At 35.1% G+C, this 19,427-nt stretch overlaps 1 protein-coding gene across 2 annotated transcripts in view; it reads right to left on the bottom strand.

Annotated features, from left to right (window-relative positions):
* LOC129944299 (somatomedin-B and thrombospondin type-1 domain-containing protein) overlaps positions 1 to 19,427 on the bottom strand; it is a 295,288-nt gene that overhangs the window by 59,745 nt on the left and 216,116 nt on the right. The gene's annotated exons all lie outside the window — the stretch shown is intronic.

The raw sequence follows: 19,427 nt of genomic DNA, 5'->3' as shown, positions 1-19,427 counted from the left end.
TGCGAGCGTGTGTACGTTGATTTATACGTTCGGGAAGTTTTTTCGTCGCTCAAGAACCAGTAGAAATATTGACTTCAAATAATTTTTGTTAAACAGATAATAAAGCAGAAAGACGCAGAAAGGGCTCTCAAGAAAATTGAGTAGGTAGATTTTTTACCTAGCAATTTGACAAAATTTGAACATTTGGGTTAACTTTAAATATCTCACGAACCAAACACGCTAGAGACAATTAAATTTTATATAATATATTGTAACGCGATTCCAAACAATATATTTAAAAACAAAATCCAATATAAATTTAAAAAAAAACTAAAAAAAAAAAAGTGTCCCCTCAAAAATTTTGTGAATGCAAAATGATTTTATCTCCAAAACAATTTTTTATAACGAAAAATAACGTTTTTAACATCTGGTAAAATTTTAGTTTACAGTTTACAGTTTTATTATTAATTTACTCAGTAAGATACAATATCTTATAAGCTAGAGTAACTATCAGTATCGCAATACTATAATATAAAAAATATGTATGCTGTAGTGACATATTACTTACAGTAAGCTAATCTGTTAGATTATATAAGCATTTGAGCAAGTATATTTCAATTATAAAGTTATTAAAAAACTCTTTACAAAAATTTGAGATATTGGCTTTAAACTACTTTTATCTTTTAAAAAATATTTTTTTCAAGATTCAGTCAAATATGGGAAAAATCAGATTTACAGTTTTTTTTACAAAAAATAGAAACTTAAAAGAAAATTTAACAAAAGTTGGTAAAAATTGATTTTTGACTCAAATATATTTTTAAAATTTTGAGATATTAGCTTTAAACTTCTTTTTACTTTTAAAAATATTGTTGTTAACACTCAGTAAAATTTTGAGAAAATATATTTTTTCTTACAAAAAAATAAAAACCTATCAAAAAAACAATTTTAAAACTTGGTTAAAATTTACTTACAACTCAAAATCTTTTTAAAATTAAAAATATTGTCTTCAAACTTGTTTTATTTCGAAGAAAATATTGTTATCGATATTCACCAGATTTTTTATAAAAATCCAACAGTCTGTTTTTTTTTTCATAAAAATATAAAATCAACAAAAAATAGTTCGCAAAGTTTGTAAAAATTGATGTTCGGTTCTTGATATATCTCAAATTAATTTCGTTCATCCAATTTGTATAAATTTAAGAAATTGGTAAAAAAATGTTCGACTAAAATTCTATTTAACAACACTAGATTTTCAAACTAAACTATTTTCAACCATGTCTCTGTAAATTGTACAATTTAGTTTAAGAAACAAATATTATAACATTGATGCTACAATAAAGATAAAGATAAAGATAAAGATAAAGATAAAGATAAAGATAAAGATAAACAAACTTAACTATTTCTTTACATACAAAATTTTGTTGGTAATTTTAAAATTTTTAAGAATAATTCAACTAACAATGTTTTTAACAAAACCCGAAAACCTACAAACCTTTTAAGCAAGACAAATTGACAGACGGGATGGGAAGTTATCAGTGTGGGTCGCATCCCAGCCTCTTTTTTCGTATTTGTTTTAGAGCTGCATAGACAAGTTAAGAAGTAGAGCCCATGTTAATCATATGAATGAGTTAGTTCGATAGCGGAAACATAATTTTCTAGAATTTTGATCAAATATGTATAAAAAGTTAGTATAGGCCCCAAATTGTAAATCCAACCAAAATTATTGAGCCCGTAAAAGACAAAAAAATTAATTCAACATTTTTCGATATGAATACATATATATTTATAGTCAAAATGTGATGTAATTTAAAATGTGTTTATGGAAAGGTTAAAAACCTGTGCCCTAAAATTTTAAAGTATGCCAGAGAGAGAAGAAATCTAAAGTATTTTTATTCTTTATTTGTGTACAAATTAAAAATTTTGAAATTTAAAATACTAAAAGAAAATTGGTTGCCTTTCTCAGTAGCTTGTATTAAGATAAAAAAATGCTCTTAATTTGGTTTTTAAAATTTAACATAAAGAAAAATGTGTGTGCTAATTAAGTACCTCTATCCCATGTACATAAAGTATTACACGACCTTAAAATAAATGTAAGATATTAGTAATAAATGTACGGATAATTAAATAATTTCAAGAATTTAACATATTTTTTTATGTTTATTTTATTGTAGAAAAATAAATGCCTTTAAGTATGGAAAACGATATCAGTCAAATTCTCGATGATTCCAGATATCATCTAGAAAGTTTTGAATAGATTGTGATGCTACAAAGAAAAAGGCCCAAAGGTGCTAATTAGGGAAGATATCCTCTTTAAAAAATAACTCTCTTTTCGAGTGGATGGAAAAAAGCATTTGTTTAGCCTGTTACTAAAGAATCCGAATCCTCCTCACCATCTAACTATCGTCCAATTGCACTTACGTCCCTTCTTTCCAAGATCATGTAAACGCTGATTAATTTTCAGATTAAGAAATATCTTGAAGAACGAAAATGACCGACAGTATGGATTTCGTAGCAATGGATCCACTGGTGATCTCACCGAACAGTGTAACAAAATTGCACATAGTTTTGGAGAAAGTAAGATTATAGACTTGGTATTTCAGAGGCATTTGATAGTTTGGCACCAAACTCTCTTATCGAAAATGCGTGCTTTTGGTATTGATGAATCCCTTTTTCGTTGGGTTATAAATTACCCTTCGGACCGTTCAATTGAAGTAGTATTTTACGGGTTGAAGTCTGATATCCAAAATATATAATTAAACAATTGTATCTCTTGAGCACAGTCGTAAAGATTCATGTATGTCATTATTTAATCGCTTTTTTCATAAACAATGCTCTAGTGAAATGGACAGTTGCTTTCCTTTTTTTCCCTTAAACAATTTAATCGTTATACCCATTCTTCTAGGAATATTAATCTGTCTAACCTTGAGCCTGATTTCAGACGTACTGTCATGCACAGAGATTCTGTTTTTAGTCGCACTAGACGAATGTTGAATGTTTTACTAGACTCAATGTTGCCCACTCATTAGAATGTCCAGACATTCAAAACCATTCTCTCCTCCCTTCCTAATTGCTCGCACTGTGTTTATTACTATAAGGATATTCATATCCGCTTGAGTGCGTGCGGGCCAAGAACCATTTCTCATTTTGTAAATAGTATATTTTAATCAACCGAAGGAGTTTTAAATCATTCCTGAATTTTGTAAGCCTCTAATGGAACCAATGTGCTTATGAAGGTAGGAAGATGGATTTTTAGATTAAAATCTGTATCAATTTGTTGCATGTCATGACCCAAATCATCGAAGGCACGATCGGCTTGGGTTATAGTCTTTTAAAGTCTATAAGTAAAATATGGAGTAATGTCTGTTTAAGAATGTCTATAGTCCCAAATCAGCGAGGAATCGACAAAAATGAGTTTTTGTCAACACAAAACGGGCTACAGCAGCAAAAAAATCCTAATTGTTTTTGAGCAACACACACTGTTTCTTTTCTTCGCATCTCTAAAATGTCACAAAGTTTCACTATTGCACCGAGAAGGGGCATCACCACCGACGTGAATGCTTTGTTTTGAAAAAATTGTGTAAAAATTGAAAAATGTTCTCATTCCAAAATGTGAATTTTAACTATATGGCTGTTAAATGTTTAATTGTACTTAAAAAGCAGGTTTATTTTACGAAAGTACAATTTTGTATGGGGTTTTTCAATATTCCGCTATAAATTGGAAGAAAATTTAAAATCTTCATCATCATAATGGCTTCAACAGCTAATAACAAATATTGTAATGAAATAAGTTTTGTTAAAGTCTTATTTCCAGTTGTATTAAAATAAAATAAATAAATAAGGTGGTGCAACAGTCCGTTGAGAACTAGGGCCTAGTGACTTACAACTCTCAACCATTCCTGTGTGCGAGTAATGTATTTAGGGATGAAGGAGACCAACAATTTTAAGCCGAATCCGAACGGCTAATTTGAGAAAGCACTATTCATTACTCTTGGAGAATTTGTCAATTCCTCACAAGAGGCAGTGCCCGTCAAAAATACTTTGAATGGCACAGGCAGGGATTAAGCCCAAGACCTCTGGCGTGACAGTCCAACGCACTAGCAATCATGGTACTATAGTTGTAGTTGTATTACTTTCCCTATAACTAAAAAAAATGTTATAATTATATTATTATGTCTCTAATCAATTGCTTCAGAGTGTCCATATAATTGAAACGTTGATCTCTATTAAACTTTTCATCTTTCCAGTGAAATGCAAATGACATGACGTGAAAATAATATCTAGACTTCTTTTTGTGTTTGTACCTTTATCTTAAACAAAGGGTGTTCCGTAGAATTAATGCAAAAATATGTATTATAAAAGTAGAGTACCTAATTACCGTACTCATAGCATATGGGGTCCTCAGATGATATGTTCACCGCCTACATCCATATTCTACATATTTTACATATGTAAACACATATGTAAACATATATTACCCTTCCTCTCTTGTCTTCGTGCAAAGGTTTAGCCTAGACGTACACTCGCATTAGTATAGAAACAAAAAGTATTGTGTAGAGTTGCTCCAACAAAACGGCAACGGAAAAATATATAATTTTTGCAAAGTGTGTGCGTGAGTTTGGTCAAGGATAAATGAGTCATTACTCGATGTTAAAATAAAAAGGTGAGAAGGAAGTGGCTTTCGTAATTTCATGCACGGTAATGAGATTTTTTCCGACTTCTTTAGGGAGAAATTTTATTCACGCCAGGGATAACTTCAAACATTATAATTCCAAAAGTTCTTTTGAAAGCGTCGAAGGATATTTTTCTAAAGTATGCCAAAGTGAAACGCTCGTTTAATGGCTTGTTATATATATGGCAATATAGAAGAGCACATTTTTGGAAAAGTTTGGTTAATAGGAACCTAACTACCTACAGAGCAAGAAAAAAGGAACATAAACCAATTGGAATCTTTGGTTTTGGTTCTGGTGCCCCCTTTACATCAGCATACACGTATTATATAAAACTCCTACACATGTATATTTTTTCCGATTTATCTATGTACATATCTAATATCCGTGTGAAAATTAAAGTAGATATTTTGGTTCTTTTGGTAGGACTTTTTGATTCTGTAGCATTTGGAGTGGTTTTGGGATGGGAAAAATCATTCTAGGGCCTTTGGAAATGTATAAAGGTTTTTGGATGAAGCCGTTTTATTTACATGTGTTATACCTTTTTGGTCTTTCTAAACATTATTTTAAAAACCTTAATAACCTCATTCTCCCTATTAACACTCTCCTATTCCTCATGTATGGACTTTAAGGATGAATGGTCCTTACTTAAAGTATACGTCAAATACGTCCAAAATTTAAAGTTCGTTCTTGTATCCTGATTAAAATACAGTATTTGTAAATAATAGCCTCAACCTAATGAGAGAATTGTAAAGCCAGATGAGAAAAAATAGATGCGCGCTCAAACAATTTTTTCTATATATTGCACATTAAATATAATCTAAACTTTGAGTGGGGTAGTTTTGGAATGTATCTGCCGTTTTTCGAATGAAACATATCTTATTTTTGTTAATGATTTTTTTAATTTCTTATAGCAAGTTATTGCAATCGTTCCAATTTGTCAAATTAAAAATGTTCACATTTCTCGATGTTTCAAGGCCCAAGAGAAAGATTTTTTAGACAGATGTCTTTTGATTAAGATTGTAGTCCAGCTTGCTGTAAGACATGCTATAAATTCTTCTCGTTGTTCTCGACAGCAATGGCAGCAAACAAGGAACGTACTTCTATCATGGTCAAGCCCGATGCGGTCCAGCGTGGAATTGTCGGTAAGATCATCGAGCGTTTCGAACAGAAGTGCTTCAAGTTGGTCGCCATGAAATTCATGTGGGCTTCCAAGGACTTGTTTTTTTTTTTTGTTTTTTTTTTTTTATAATTAGCAAACACTAAAAGGGTTTTTTATACCTTTAATATGCCAAAGACACAGTGTGAGCATTAGGAAAAGAGGGAAGGGTTGGATAGGAGGTGTCGGTGTACATTGGTTTTAAATATCTGAACATTGCAATGACAGGGAAAGATAGAGCGTGGCAAGGCGTTCCACATTCGCGTAGTACGGCTAAAAAAAGAATCTCTGTACTTCATAGTACGTCCGAAGTTGGGCTCAAGGGTAAACTGATGGGCATTCCTAGAAGCGCGGGTATTACGGTTAAATTGTTTAAGGGGAGGAATGCAACTGGCTATTTCACTAGAGCATAGGCCGTTAAAATAACGGTAAAAAAGGGTGAGGCAAGAAACCTTGCGTCGATGTTCGAGTGATGTAAACGAGTTGATGATGTGTATGTCACCAATCATTTTAAAAGCTCTTTTTTGAATACTGTCCAAGAGCCTTAAATAAGTTACTGGAGCACCAGCCCAGAGATGAGAGTTATATTCAAGTTTCGGACGTATATAGGTTTTATAGATTGAAGCCAGATCAGACGGAGAAAAAAATTTCTTGCAACGTCTCAAAAAACCTAGACATCTTGCGGCATTTTTGGCAGCATAGCGTATGTGATCGCTCCACAAAAGGTGGTTGCTGATGCACATTCCGAGGATGTCAAGATTTTCTGTTTCTGTTGTTGGAGAAGCACTACTCTGACTTGTCTGCTCGTCCATTCTTCACCGGTTTGGTCAATTACATGAGCTCCGGCCCAGTAGTTCCAATGGTGTGGGAAGGCTTGAACGTCGTCAAAACCGGTCGCCAGATGTTGGGTGCCACCAACCCTGCTGACTCTCTGCCAGGTACCATCCGTGCTGATTTCTGCATCCAAGTCGGACGTAATATCCTCCACGGTTCAGATGCTGTTGAATCGGCTAACAAGGAAATTGCTCTGTGGTTCAATGAGAAAGAATTGGTCTCATGGACTCCAGCTACCGAGAACTGGGTACGAATAAGAAGCTGCTCTACCTACCGGTTAGGAGAATTCGTTGTACTCTGTTTTTTTAGTATTACACAAATATCTAAATCGTCAAGCATTTCCAACTTTTTTAGGTAAAAATGAGAAAACGTCAAATAAATAAATGGATTCTTTTGCTTCGGATGTGTACCTTTGTCTATATCGATCGTCTACTGCAGCAATTAATTGGTACAGAAATGGTTTCCACCTATGACAGTCTTCCAGTGCCAGATTCATTCATGATACTTCAGCTAGCTCTAGCCACTCTCTGAACCAACCTCAATTTTTCTGTAGCACCTGCAGTGCTGCTATTTTCGGGAGACTTTCATCTGACATCAGAAGGACCTTACATATGTAGTCCACATTCAATTTCAGAGTTTTAATAAACAATGGAGAGATTCCTGTTTCTAGTATTAACATGCAGTTCGGTGCATTCGGTGGTTATCGGAATATCCTTTTTATATAAAATAGGAGACATTTTTCAACAGTTTCATATATTTTGCTACCCTACACTTGAGCTGCATACATTAATTTTGACTCCGTTAACGATTCAAATACTTTGTATTTACTGCTGTGAGCTATATGCTCATTATTGAAGATGTTTTTCCATGCAATATTCATAGTTGTTTTCGCTTTTTGCAATTTATCGGCAAGATGTTTTTCAATGCTGTTTTTATTTGTTTATATTGATGCCAAGATATTTATATTCTTTAACCACCTCTATTCTTTCATTATTGTAAGTCCACCGTTCATGACTACTTCCTCTTAATCCACCTTTTCGAAAAACCATTATCATCGACTTTTCCAGGCTAACCACTAATCTCCAGGTTTTATAGTAGGTACCTAGTTTATTAATCATGAGTTGTAGCGATTCTGGTGAGTATGGTAAACTGGGGCTCATTTGACACCAGGGCACATTTGACTTTGTGACTTTCGGTGTGAACAAATCCTTTAAGAAGAAAAGTTGGGATGGTGTACGAAGTCTCAATTAATATAAAGAAACGTTATGAACTTCGGCAATTTTGTTTCAACTCGTCTTCGAGTAACACGTGTTTTTGTAATTTCGGGATTTTTATTTTTAACTACAGGTTTGCAAGAGATTTGTGAACAAAATAAAAAGTTGTTGTTATTGTGAAATAATAATATGATAACATTGTTCCTAAAGCCAATTTTGTTAAATCAAAACATTAATATAAAAAAAAAATTACAGATGTTAAAAACCTTTGGCTAACCTTTGACTGTTGCACATTTGGCTGATAGTAGGGGCACCTTTGACATTTGTTAAATGTGCCCCAACATGATTTGTTATGCTAATATTTGTGTTTTATTTTGTTTTCATGTTTATTTCGTGTTATGTTGAGAAACTACAAGAGAAAGACATATACGATTGCAATCGACGAAGAAAAGGTGAAGAGGGCTATTGCAGAAAAACTTGAAACGCAAACATCAGCTGCTGAAAAATATGGGATAAATAGAACCACATTGATCATGCGTATGAAAAAACAGGATCCCTTAAAAGATTGGTCAGATTCGGGTAATGAAAGTAGCCCTGACGAAGGTGTCACTTTTCAATCAAATATCAAATATACGCCACGCCAAACCCTTACAAAGCTGCAAGAAAAAGAAATAATTCTTTTAAGAAATTTGTGTATGACTATATTAAGGCTAACAATATTAGCTTCCCACCAACTTGGAACATTTCAAAAAAAAGCAGGAGACAATTGGCTTTACGGATTCTTAAAACGAAATTCTGAGCTCTAGCTACGTAAGCCCAAAAATATGAGCTTAGCCATACTAAAAGGTTTAACAAAATCAACCGTTGATAATTTCTTTCAAAACCTTCAACAAATTTATGCACAGTACTCATTTGACCCTTAGGACATATAAACGGTGATTTTTTAAGAGCTTGAGAACTTTAAAAAAAAAAAAAACGCATAAAATTTGCAAAATCTCATCGATTCTTTATTTGAAACGTTAGATTGGTCAATGACATTTACTTTTTGAAGATAATTTCATTTAAATGTTGACCACGGCTGCGTCTTAGGTGGTCCATTCGGAAAGTCCAATTTTGGGTAACTTTTTCGAGCATTTCGGCCGAAATAGCCCGAATTTCTTCGGAAATGTTGTCTTCCAAAGCTGGAATAGTTGCTGGCTTATTTGTGTAGACTTTAGACTTGACGTAGCCCCACAAAAAATAGTCTAAAGGCGTCAAATCGCATGATCTTGGTGGCTTGAGATGAATTGTTCTCCGAAGTTTTCCCTCAAAATGGCGATAGAATCGCGAGCTGTGTGGCATGTAGCGCCATCTTGTTGAAACCACATGTCAACCAAGTTCAGTTCTTCCATTTTTGGCAACAAAAAGTTTGTTAGCATTGAACGATAGCGATCGCCATTCATCGTAACGTTGCGTCCAACAGCATCTTTGAAAAAATACGGTCGAATGATTCCACCATCGTACAAACCACACCAAACAGTGCATTTTTCGGGATGCATGGGCAGTTCTTGAACGGCTTCTGGTTGCTCTTCACTCCAAATGCGGCAATTTTGCTTATTTACGTAGCCATTCAACCAGAAATGAGCCTCATCGCTGAACAAAATTTGTCGATAAAAAAGCGGATTTTCTGCCAACTTTTCTAGGGCCCATTCACTGAAAATTCGACGTTGTGGCAGATCGTTCGGCTTCAGTTCTTGCACGAGCTGTATTTTATACGGTTTTACACCAAGATCTTTGCGTAAAATCTTCCATGTGGTCGAATAACACAAACCCAATCGCTGCCAACAGCGACGAATCGACATTTCACGGTCTTCAGCAACACTCTCAGAAACAGACGCAATATTCTCTTCTGTACGCACTGTACGCATTCGTGTGGTTGGTTTAATGTCCAATAAAGTAAACTGAGTGCGAAACTTGGTCACAATCGCATTAATTGTTTGCTCACTTGGTCGATTATGTAGACCATAAATCGGACGTAAAGCGCGAAACACATTTCGAACCGAACACTGATTTTGGTAATAAAATTCAATGATTTGCAAGCGTTGCTCGTTAGTAAGTCTATTCATGATGAAATGTCAAAGCATACTGAGCATCTTTCTCTTTGAAACCATGTCTGAAATCCCGCGTGATCTGTCAAATACTAATGCATGAAAATCCTAACCTCAAAAAAATCACCCTTTACAACTTAAATGAGACGGGAATAACAACAGTAATGTATTAACCAAAGGTAAAACTATAAACCAATCATTTATATTTAATATGGATTTATTATTTCTACCAATATCTATCAGGTCCTCGCAGCGAAGGGTGAGCGTTCTGTCACTCAAGCAGTATCAGCGGAGCGTGGCTGTTTGGTTACAATGGTAGGCTTAGTAAATGCCTATGGAAATCGTTTTCCACCAGGATATGAGTTCCCTCGCACCCGCCTTAACTAGCGTTTTTCAAATGGTTCCTGGATCGCTTATTTTAGATTCGAAATCTGGATGGATGATTTCTGAACTCTTCGTCGATCTCCTAAAACATGTACGACACTTTACTAATTGTTTCAAGGAACGCCCAATTTTGATTCTTCTTGATAACCATGCATCACACTGCAGTCTTCCAAGCATTGGAATAATGGAATTATTTTACTATCTTTTCCATCACATAAGTCACATCGACTTCAGCCATTGGACGCTTCAGTTTTCGAGCAGTTCAAACGTTTCTATAAGAAAGCATTTAATGATATTCTAAGCAACAATCATGGAAAGCAAATAACAATTTACGATGTCGTAAAATTGATCAACCTTCCATTTCAAATGGCTTTCTCTTCAAGAAATATATTAAATGGCTTTCAAGCAACTGGAATAAATCCCTACAACTACCAAATTTACGGAGATGATAAATTTTAAGTGGGATGTTCAAATGGAATATATGTGCATTCAAGAGGATACAAGCGTCCACAGGTTTTTTCTCAAAACCAACCTCTGTCTATCAACTCCAACTCTCACCTCCCCATGGTGAACATCGGGTGCCTAGTACTACTACTACCTACCTACCTCAACTTGAGATTGGGTTCCAACCCCAGTGAAAAGTTGTTCTGGGCAGCAAACGAGAGAGAGAGGAAAGCTGTTTCCACTAAGGCACCTCTCCTTATCCAGACGGCAGCAGAGGAATTGCCGAGATGGAATGAACGGTGGCGTCTACAGTTCCAGTAAGGTTGAACTACTTAGTGAACACCTTATAGGACTTCTTATTCGAGTCCAGGCCTATAAGGAGCGGTTTTATCTGGCTCTCCATCCTTGGAGTTATACTTAGGATCTGGCCCTCCAGGTAGGGGTTGTGCCGTCGGGGTGACTTCCTGGCCACGTAAAAGCTTTTATAGTTGCGAAGCACTGCCATTGGAGCCAGACTTAGGCAAGAAGTCTTGACCTATAGGTGCATCAATGAACGCTCATAACCATCCGCATCAAGGCTAAATTCAACAACATTAGACTGATACGCGCGCACGCCCCCACAAAAGAGAAAGATGACAACACCAAAGATATGTTCTTCGAGCTCCTCGACAAAACATATGAGTAGTGTCCTAGCTACGATATTAAAATAGTCCTTGGCGATTATAATGCCAAGCTAGGAAGGGAAGACATCTTTGGTGGAATAATCGGGAAGAACAGCCTGCACCCCAACACTTCCGACAACGGATTCAATCTCATAGATTTTGATGAGGAATGTCGGCAGGCAAATGCAGCCAAACAACAGGCACGCAAAGCGGCGATGCATAAAAGGACGAGATCTGCTCATAAGCTCTATGAGAAGAAGAGGCGAGAGGAACGCCGACTTCTCAGAAGGAAAAAGAGAGGGCATGAGAAGCGCGCGGTCGAAGATGTTGAAAGGTTTAAAAGCAGGAATGAAAATCGAAAGTTTTATGAACAGGTGAAACGAAATTCACAGGTAAATAAACCAAGAACCGAAGGCTGCAAAGACGAAAGTGGAACCTCAGTCAATGCTGACGATATGGAAGGACCATATGATCCGCTGTCATGTGATTTTTTTAAGACGTAACTTTGAGGAAGTCAAGGACTTCGTCTACCTAGGTTCCGCTGTAAGCGCAGAAAGCAGCACCAGCGCTGAGATCAAACGCAGAATAACTCTTTCTAACCGTTGTTTCTTTGGACTAAGAAAGCAATTGAGTGGTAAAGTCCTCTCTCGAGGGACCAAAGTGTTGCTATATAAGACATTTATCATCCCCGTCCTGCTATACGGTGCAGAAGTATGGACTATGACAAAAGCGGATGAAAGCACCTTGGGTCGCTTCGAGAGAAAAGTTCTTCGTGTGATCTACGGTCCCGTATGCATCGAAGGGGAGTGGATTAGAAGTTGGAACGGCGATCGGTACTGGCTGTACAGCGACGAAGACTTAGCCAGAAGGGTAAAAGTCCAACAAAAGTGAGAAAATGCCGACAAAAGAAAATCATTAAAAAAGCCCGACAAACCGAATTTGGCTCGTCGGATGAGAGCGATAAAAGCGTTTCATATGCCGAATCTGATAAATCTTTAATTTCTGACCAAGATAATTTTGAAATCAAATGAATAGAGCTTTTTGACTATAAGCTTACAGATGATGATAAAATGGAAGCCGGACATTATGTTCTTGTGAGATTCAGTGAAAATTGTGAGAAGCCATTTTACTATGAGGGGGAAATTGCAGAAATCCACAGTTACTTTACTTACACTGTTAACTATCTTAGAAAAGCATCATTGATAGGTTGGCTTTTTACTAAACTAGCCATTGAAGATATTTTTTTGACTTTAAGGAGTGAAATCAAATTCAAACTTCCACAACCCATAAATCCAGCCTCAACTTCTCGTTGTCGTCAAAAATATTTAGTTGACATTGACTTCGGCAATCTAGATATTAAATAAGATATTTATAAATGTTCCTATGAATAATTCTTAACGACCTTATGGACTTATAGTTTTTAAAATGAAGTTTTATAACCTATTTTTTTGTTTAAGAAAGTTAATTTATTGATTTTTGAGAAAAACTTAATTGACAGTTTTTTTACCAAAACTAAAAACCAATAAAAACTTGCTAAAAATTTACTTTCGACCCAAATATCTTTTTAAAAATTAAAAATATTGGCTTGTCACACAAATTATTTTTTTCGACACTCAGCAAATTTTTATAAAAACCCCACAGTCCGTTTTTTTCATAAACAATAGAATTTACATATAATAGTAAGCAAATTTGGTACAAATTTAAAGTACGGTTCTCGATATCTCTTGACTTGAAACAATTCAGCATTATAAAAATAAAAACTTTAAAGATTTGCTACTAAAATTGGTAAAAATTGGTTTACGACAAAAAATCTCGTTTTCGAAATCAAACTATTTCCTTATTTACAAAATATTGTTGGTAGTTTTTAATTTTTTTAAAATAATTCAACTGAAAACTTTTTTACAAAACACGAAAACCTACAAACTCTTAAGCAAGTCAAATTGACAGACGGGATGGGAAATTATCAGTGTGGTTTGCATCCCAGTCTGTTTTTTGGTTATAAATGCGTACGGTTTGCAAACGTTATTCAAAGAAAGAGAACATATGTTATTAAATGACACCCTTTATGAGCATCTTTTAGTGTTTTTGAATACCTTCAAAAAGTTATCATTCCGTAGTAGGTATCACATTTCATATAATAGAAGAAAAGTGTTCACTTTCTTCGTTCAAGTACAATTCATTGATAATGACTTAATTGGGATTCCACTCATTTCTCAAGTCCCTATTTGGCTTTTGTGTTAAGATTCATTAAGATATTGAAGCATATTCAAAATTAAGAGTATTTTTATCTATAGAGTTTGATGTCAAATATGATTAAACCGAGGAGCAAACTATCCTTATGTAGTGCTAATCAGTTTATAAAGCTGACGAAGTACTGAAAAAGTCTTCTCCCAGAATATGTAGGGGTATGTTATCCGAGTCAATTGATTTGTGTACAGCATGTACTGCGATATTTAATGTACTCTTGAAGCTGTAGAGCGCATATTTTTCTTAGAATAGGAATCATTTGCATTGAAATTTAAGAAGAAATAAGTCAAGATTTTGTAATGCTTATCGATTTAACTCAACTTGTTGTCTTTAACAAGCAACAATCAAATCGATGTTGTAAAATAGAAACTATACAACAGATCCAAAGAAAATATTTTTTCGTAGAAACAAAACGAATCAAATCAAACTTTTCATTTCTACTAAATCTAATAAAATCGTCATTCCACTTAAAAGTTCTTTAAGTTTCAAACATTTACGGAGAACATTGCATTTTTTTTTCAGCGTTGTTTGCTCCAAGTATTGAATTTGTTCAGTTGTTACGTTTTTATTCTGGACTCTCTTCTGTATCTATGTATTATGGGAAGTCCTAAGTATCGAGTGTATATATTCGCTAAAAGCTTTGAATCCTGTTCAGTGGAAGTATTTCACACAAGGGTAATAGCCAAACCTTTTTCAAAGAACTCGAATTGATTTTATTCTTGGAACAAACCATTTCAAAGAATGATGGAAACAATATGTCCATCATACTAAAACTTGAGTAACACCTGATAACGTGGTAAAATAGACTGTTAACTAACTTAGAACTCGCATAAACAAAACAAGGTGTGATTAGGGTTTCACTATTTGCTAAAACAAAATCACTTTTACCTTAAATTTTCAATTTCAATTTAAATATTAAGTTTTTCAGCCCAAACAACAACATCAACAAAAAAAATAACAAGGCAAACAACCAAAAGTTGTAACTTTATACTTGAGAAGAAAAAAGAACCCAGCACTTCTTTATACAGTTCTGAAAATTACTTTTAGTTTTTAATATTCTTCTTTTTTTCTTCTAGAAGAGCATCAAGATTATTATCACAACTTAAGACATCAGCATAGAATCTGTTCTCTACGAGTACTTTCCTTCTTTGCATACTTTTCCCTTTCTACATTTCACTCAAGGAGGAAGATGTTAGCAACTTATTTGCGCTGAGATTTTTTCTTTCCATTTTATTAAATTCTAATGCTTTTTAAATAGAAACAATTTCCTGCTCCACTTCAGTTCAGTCCAACAGACACTTCTTTACTTACTTTATTTTGTTTTAAAACAGGACATTCCGGTTCCTTTGTCCTATTTTTAGCTAGAAGTATTTGTGTCCTTGTGGACGTAAAGGTGTTTTGAGGATTCTTTAAAATCGAATATTCTTCTAGTATCAACTGATTTCAAAGCGACCATTTTGACAAACGATATTGTTTAGCATTGCAATGGATTTAATATAAGTAAAACTTTGTAGGCTCTTTATTTAGAGCCTAGTGAATTTTATAAACCAATATATATAGAGGACCACATCTTTGAAAAGTGTTTATTGAAGCCACAAAATTCAAAAAAGACATTTACATCTTAGATTGGTTCTGTGCTATTTTTTGAGCATCTTGCTACACGTGCAAGCCCCATAATTAGGATTTACATGAAAAGATATTTCCTTAGATTTAAGGTTAATAACAATATCATGTTGATTTCTTTAAAAACACTAACTCGAGATTTTAAATAAGTACATACAACTTAATGTAAAATTTAAGATAAAGGACAAGGATGGTTTTTTGCATCATTTCAGTTGAGTGTTTCTTAAAATTTAAATATGACAAAGCATGTTTGATATTTTATATATACCATATACTTGACCACATATTGAAGCCATTCGAATCTCTATTAAAGCATTTATTATTTGGCAAGTAGGACTACGTAAAAAAATAACATGCTACACAATGAAATTGCACTTTTCCAATGATGTTAGATGACTTTATCTAAAATTTTGTTTTAAAATTACTCTATTCTATACATTTTCATAAAAGTTTCAAAAATTAGATTTAACGTAACAGAAAAAGGGATTGAAATTAATGTTGATTCTTAGAAAAAAAATCTGTTGCGTAAAAATTCTATTATATCAAGATTTTGAAATATACATATTTAAAAAAATATTTAAAAGAAAATGTTAAAAGCATTGAAGTTCGAACTCGCTGAAAACTTCATTTAAAGTCAAATGAAGACCAATACCTACTGAGAATTTGTCAATTCCTCGCAAGAAGCAGTACCCGTAAAAAAAACTTTAGATGTTACAGGCAGGGATTGAACCCAAGACCTCTGGCGTGACAGTCCAACGCACTTACCATCGCAGCTGCCGCGCATTAATTGCAGACGAAAAGCCCAATTTTCGACAGTAATCATGCGTCGAATATTCTCTTCTAAGGCATCAATCACCGATTTTAAAATACGGTGTGGCAGAATAGTGGTTTGCTTTAAAAAGCTATAAGCTTTGGAAAACTTGCATATGTATAAACGGATCGCTTCACACGACCCCATCTGCAGCATATGGAAATTCTAATCGACATAACACCTATTGATTTGCTTAGCAAAATAGGATAGAATATTCCTAGAAGACGAGTCAGTGCACTTCTACACAGATGGATCGAAAACGGGTTGGTGGGGATTTGCACTCTGAACGACTGAAATTAAATCTTTCATTCCGCCTTCCCAATTATTGTATTTTGGTCCAGGCAGAACTTTTGGATATGGAAGAAATCTTATCCTAGCTTAAGGAAAACATGAAATCAACATCTGATATCCGTATTTTCTCAAATAGTCAGACCGCTATCAAATCTCTGGACTCTGTTTCTACAAAGTCTATTACAGTCAATAACTTGAGATCTTCTCTAATGGAAATGGCACAATTTAATTTGTACCTTTTCTGGGGGTCGGGCCATAATAGTTGTCATAAACGGGCACTGTCTAACAGGAAAGCACAACACGACGACGCGGCTAGGCGTATTCTAAAATGAATTTTGCAGAAGCTGTACGTATGAAGAAAAGGGGGAACTAGTTCTTAGCCTCCTCTGTACATGCCCTGCTCTAGATCAAAAACGCAAGAATTGCCCAGGGTAATTCTTCTATAAAAATCTAAAGTTTTTCTCGTTTCGTAAGGGACTTAAATTGGTTTCATTGAGCTTTAAAAAGAGCCTCAAGATTCAAGTCAACACACTGCCCATTGAACTGGCCTAAGTGTGTCCTACTGCATTCCGGACAGCCTGAACTGACCAAGGCCATGCAGCTCTCACCAAAATTCAATAAATTGATTTTTTCGTTGGCTATATGGATTTTTTGTAGTACCCGTGGCATGATGGTTAGTGCGTTGGACTGTCATGCAAGGGGTCTTGGGTTCAATCCCTGCCTGTGCCACCTTAATTTAAAAAATTAATTTTCGCGGGTACTACCTGTTGCGAGGAATTGACAAATCCTTCAAGAGTAATTCTTGTCATGAAAAAGTGCTTTCTCAAACTAGCCGTTCGGATTCGGCCTAAAATTGTAGGTCCCTTCCATTCCTGACAACAGTACACGCACACAGGAATGGTTGAGAGTTGTAAGTCACTAGGCCCTGGTTCACAACGGACTGTTGCGCCACCCCATTTGATATGGATTTTTAAACAGTGATCGGGAGTAAATAAATAAATTGGGTGTCGCAATAGTTCTTTAAGAACAAGGGGCCTTGTGACTTACAATTCTCAACCATTCCTGAGTACGAGTAGTGGAGGGGACCTACAGTTTTAAGCCGAATCCGAGCGGATAATTTAAGAAAGCACTTTTTCATGACAAGAATTACTCTTGGAGAGTTTGTCAATTCTTCCTGAAAGGCAGTATCCATGAAGAAAGAAACTTCAGATAACATAGGCATTGATCGAACTCAAGACTTTTGGAATGACAGTCTAACGCACTTTTTTTTTTGTTTTTTTTAATTCATTTTTATTTATTATTTCTTAAAACTATCTTAAAGCTAGACAAAAATTCATAAAACTAGCTTGATTACCCATAACTTACAACTAATTTAATGGTCCCATACGGACCACTAAGTTTCTGCCTTAAGATCTATTTAACTTTCAATTCAATTTTATTTATTTTTTTATCCTTTAACTTAAACTATCTATTACACATATAAACTTCTTAAAACTAAAACAACCACAGCAGCAAATCTAACTATCTAACGTTTTTTTGTTGTCGTATTTTGATGTCTTTATTTTTTTATTACATTTTTCTTTTAAATTTGTTTCATTTGTTTTTGTTTTTTTTTTTTGCATATTTTTTTAGTGCCAAGATGCCTATTTTACTTAAAACTTGCCTTGTGCCATGACATCCCGATTGTACAGGAACTGCTAATCTATCTTGTATCAGACCGCATCTATCAAAAAAGAGGAATGCCTCTGGTGGAATGAAGCCGCTCAAGCGTGCACTTTCAAAATACTAGTCGTTCGGATAGAACGCCTACAATATTAAATTGTTTTTCGAAGACATAGCTTTTGCAATGTGACCTCGAACAAGTTTTATCACGAAATTGTCAATTCTGTTGATTCGTGCCCCGTTTTATAGGACCTCGTTCGAATAGTAATGCACATAAGACGATCAGGCTGTTCAATATAAGCCGGTACAGCGTCGTAAACACTGCCGCTCGAACACCCGAAACTTCTCCATCTGGAAAGGGGCAACGTTGAAGCACACAGGACAACCATAAACGATTGGCCGTATGAACAGCCTTTTCGTCAGAGCAAATGCTCCTCTGGCCCTGGTCAGAGCAGCATTCATGTGTCTGTCGAAACATAAATACTGATCTAACCAGATACCGACGTGTTTCACTACACTTTTGCTCGCTAATGGCTGCCCGTGAAGATCAACTATGACCACCTTGCGCCAATTCTTAGACGTATCCCTCGTGGCCCCAGCCAACGGAGGCCTGAACAGAATTGTCTCCGACTTCTTGACATTTATTTTCAGTTTCCAGTCGTCACAATTCGCTGAATCTTGTCAAAATCATGCTGAAGGAGAATTCTTATAACCTCAACCTTTCGTACCGTTCTGCACGCAATTAGATTGTGTGATTATTGTGTAGATGTATATACAACAATGGTTTGCTTATGCCAAGCCTGCTCAGTTTTAGGTAAAGACCCTCTAACCATACGGTGTCAAAGGCCTTTTTAAAATCAACCAGAACAGCACCTGTGCATTGTTGTTTTGATTTATTCCATTGGATATCAGAAACGAGCTTAGACGCAGAATGAATTGTGTCATGGCCCGCCTGAAGTCCGAATTGTTTATCCGGAATTATTTTGTTGTCCGCAGCCCATTTAGTCAGAGCCCTATTGATGATCTTTTCGAAAATTTTGCTAACACTCGTAAGAAAATTTATCGACCGAAGATTTGACGGGTTGGAGTTGTCCTTTCCATTTTTCGGGAGAGGATGAATCACAGCGGTCTTCCAATGTACTGGATAATAATGCATTATTCATTGCATTGTTGAAGAGTGTGGTATAAATATCAATTGCTTCCATCGGTAAATGTCTTAGTACAACGTTGGATATACCATCGACACCTGCTGACTTTTTGTTTTTTATTGAATTGAAGATGAGTTGAAGCTTAACCTTCGTAACTAACAAGGGACTTGGTCCCGTTTGCTCGACGATTATGGCTTTTGCCAAGGAATCGTCAT

Source organism: Eupeodes corollae, chromosome 2 (genome assembly GCF_945859685.1).
Source record: "Eupeodes corollae chromosome 2, idEupCoro1.1, whole genome shotgun sequence".
NCBI lineage: Eukaryota > Metazoa > Arthropoda > Insecta > Diptera > Syrphidae > Eupeodes > Eupeodes corollae.
The sequence above is the reverse complement of the archived record's forward strand: the minus strand, read 5'-3'. Positions and strand labels throughout refer to the sequence as shown.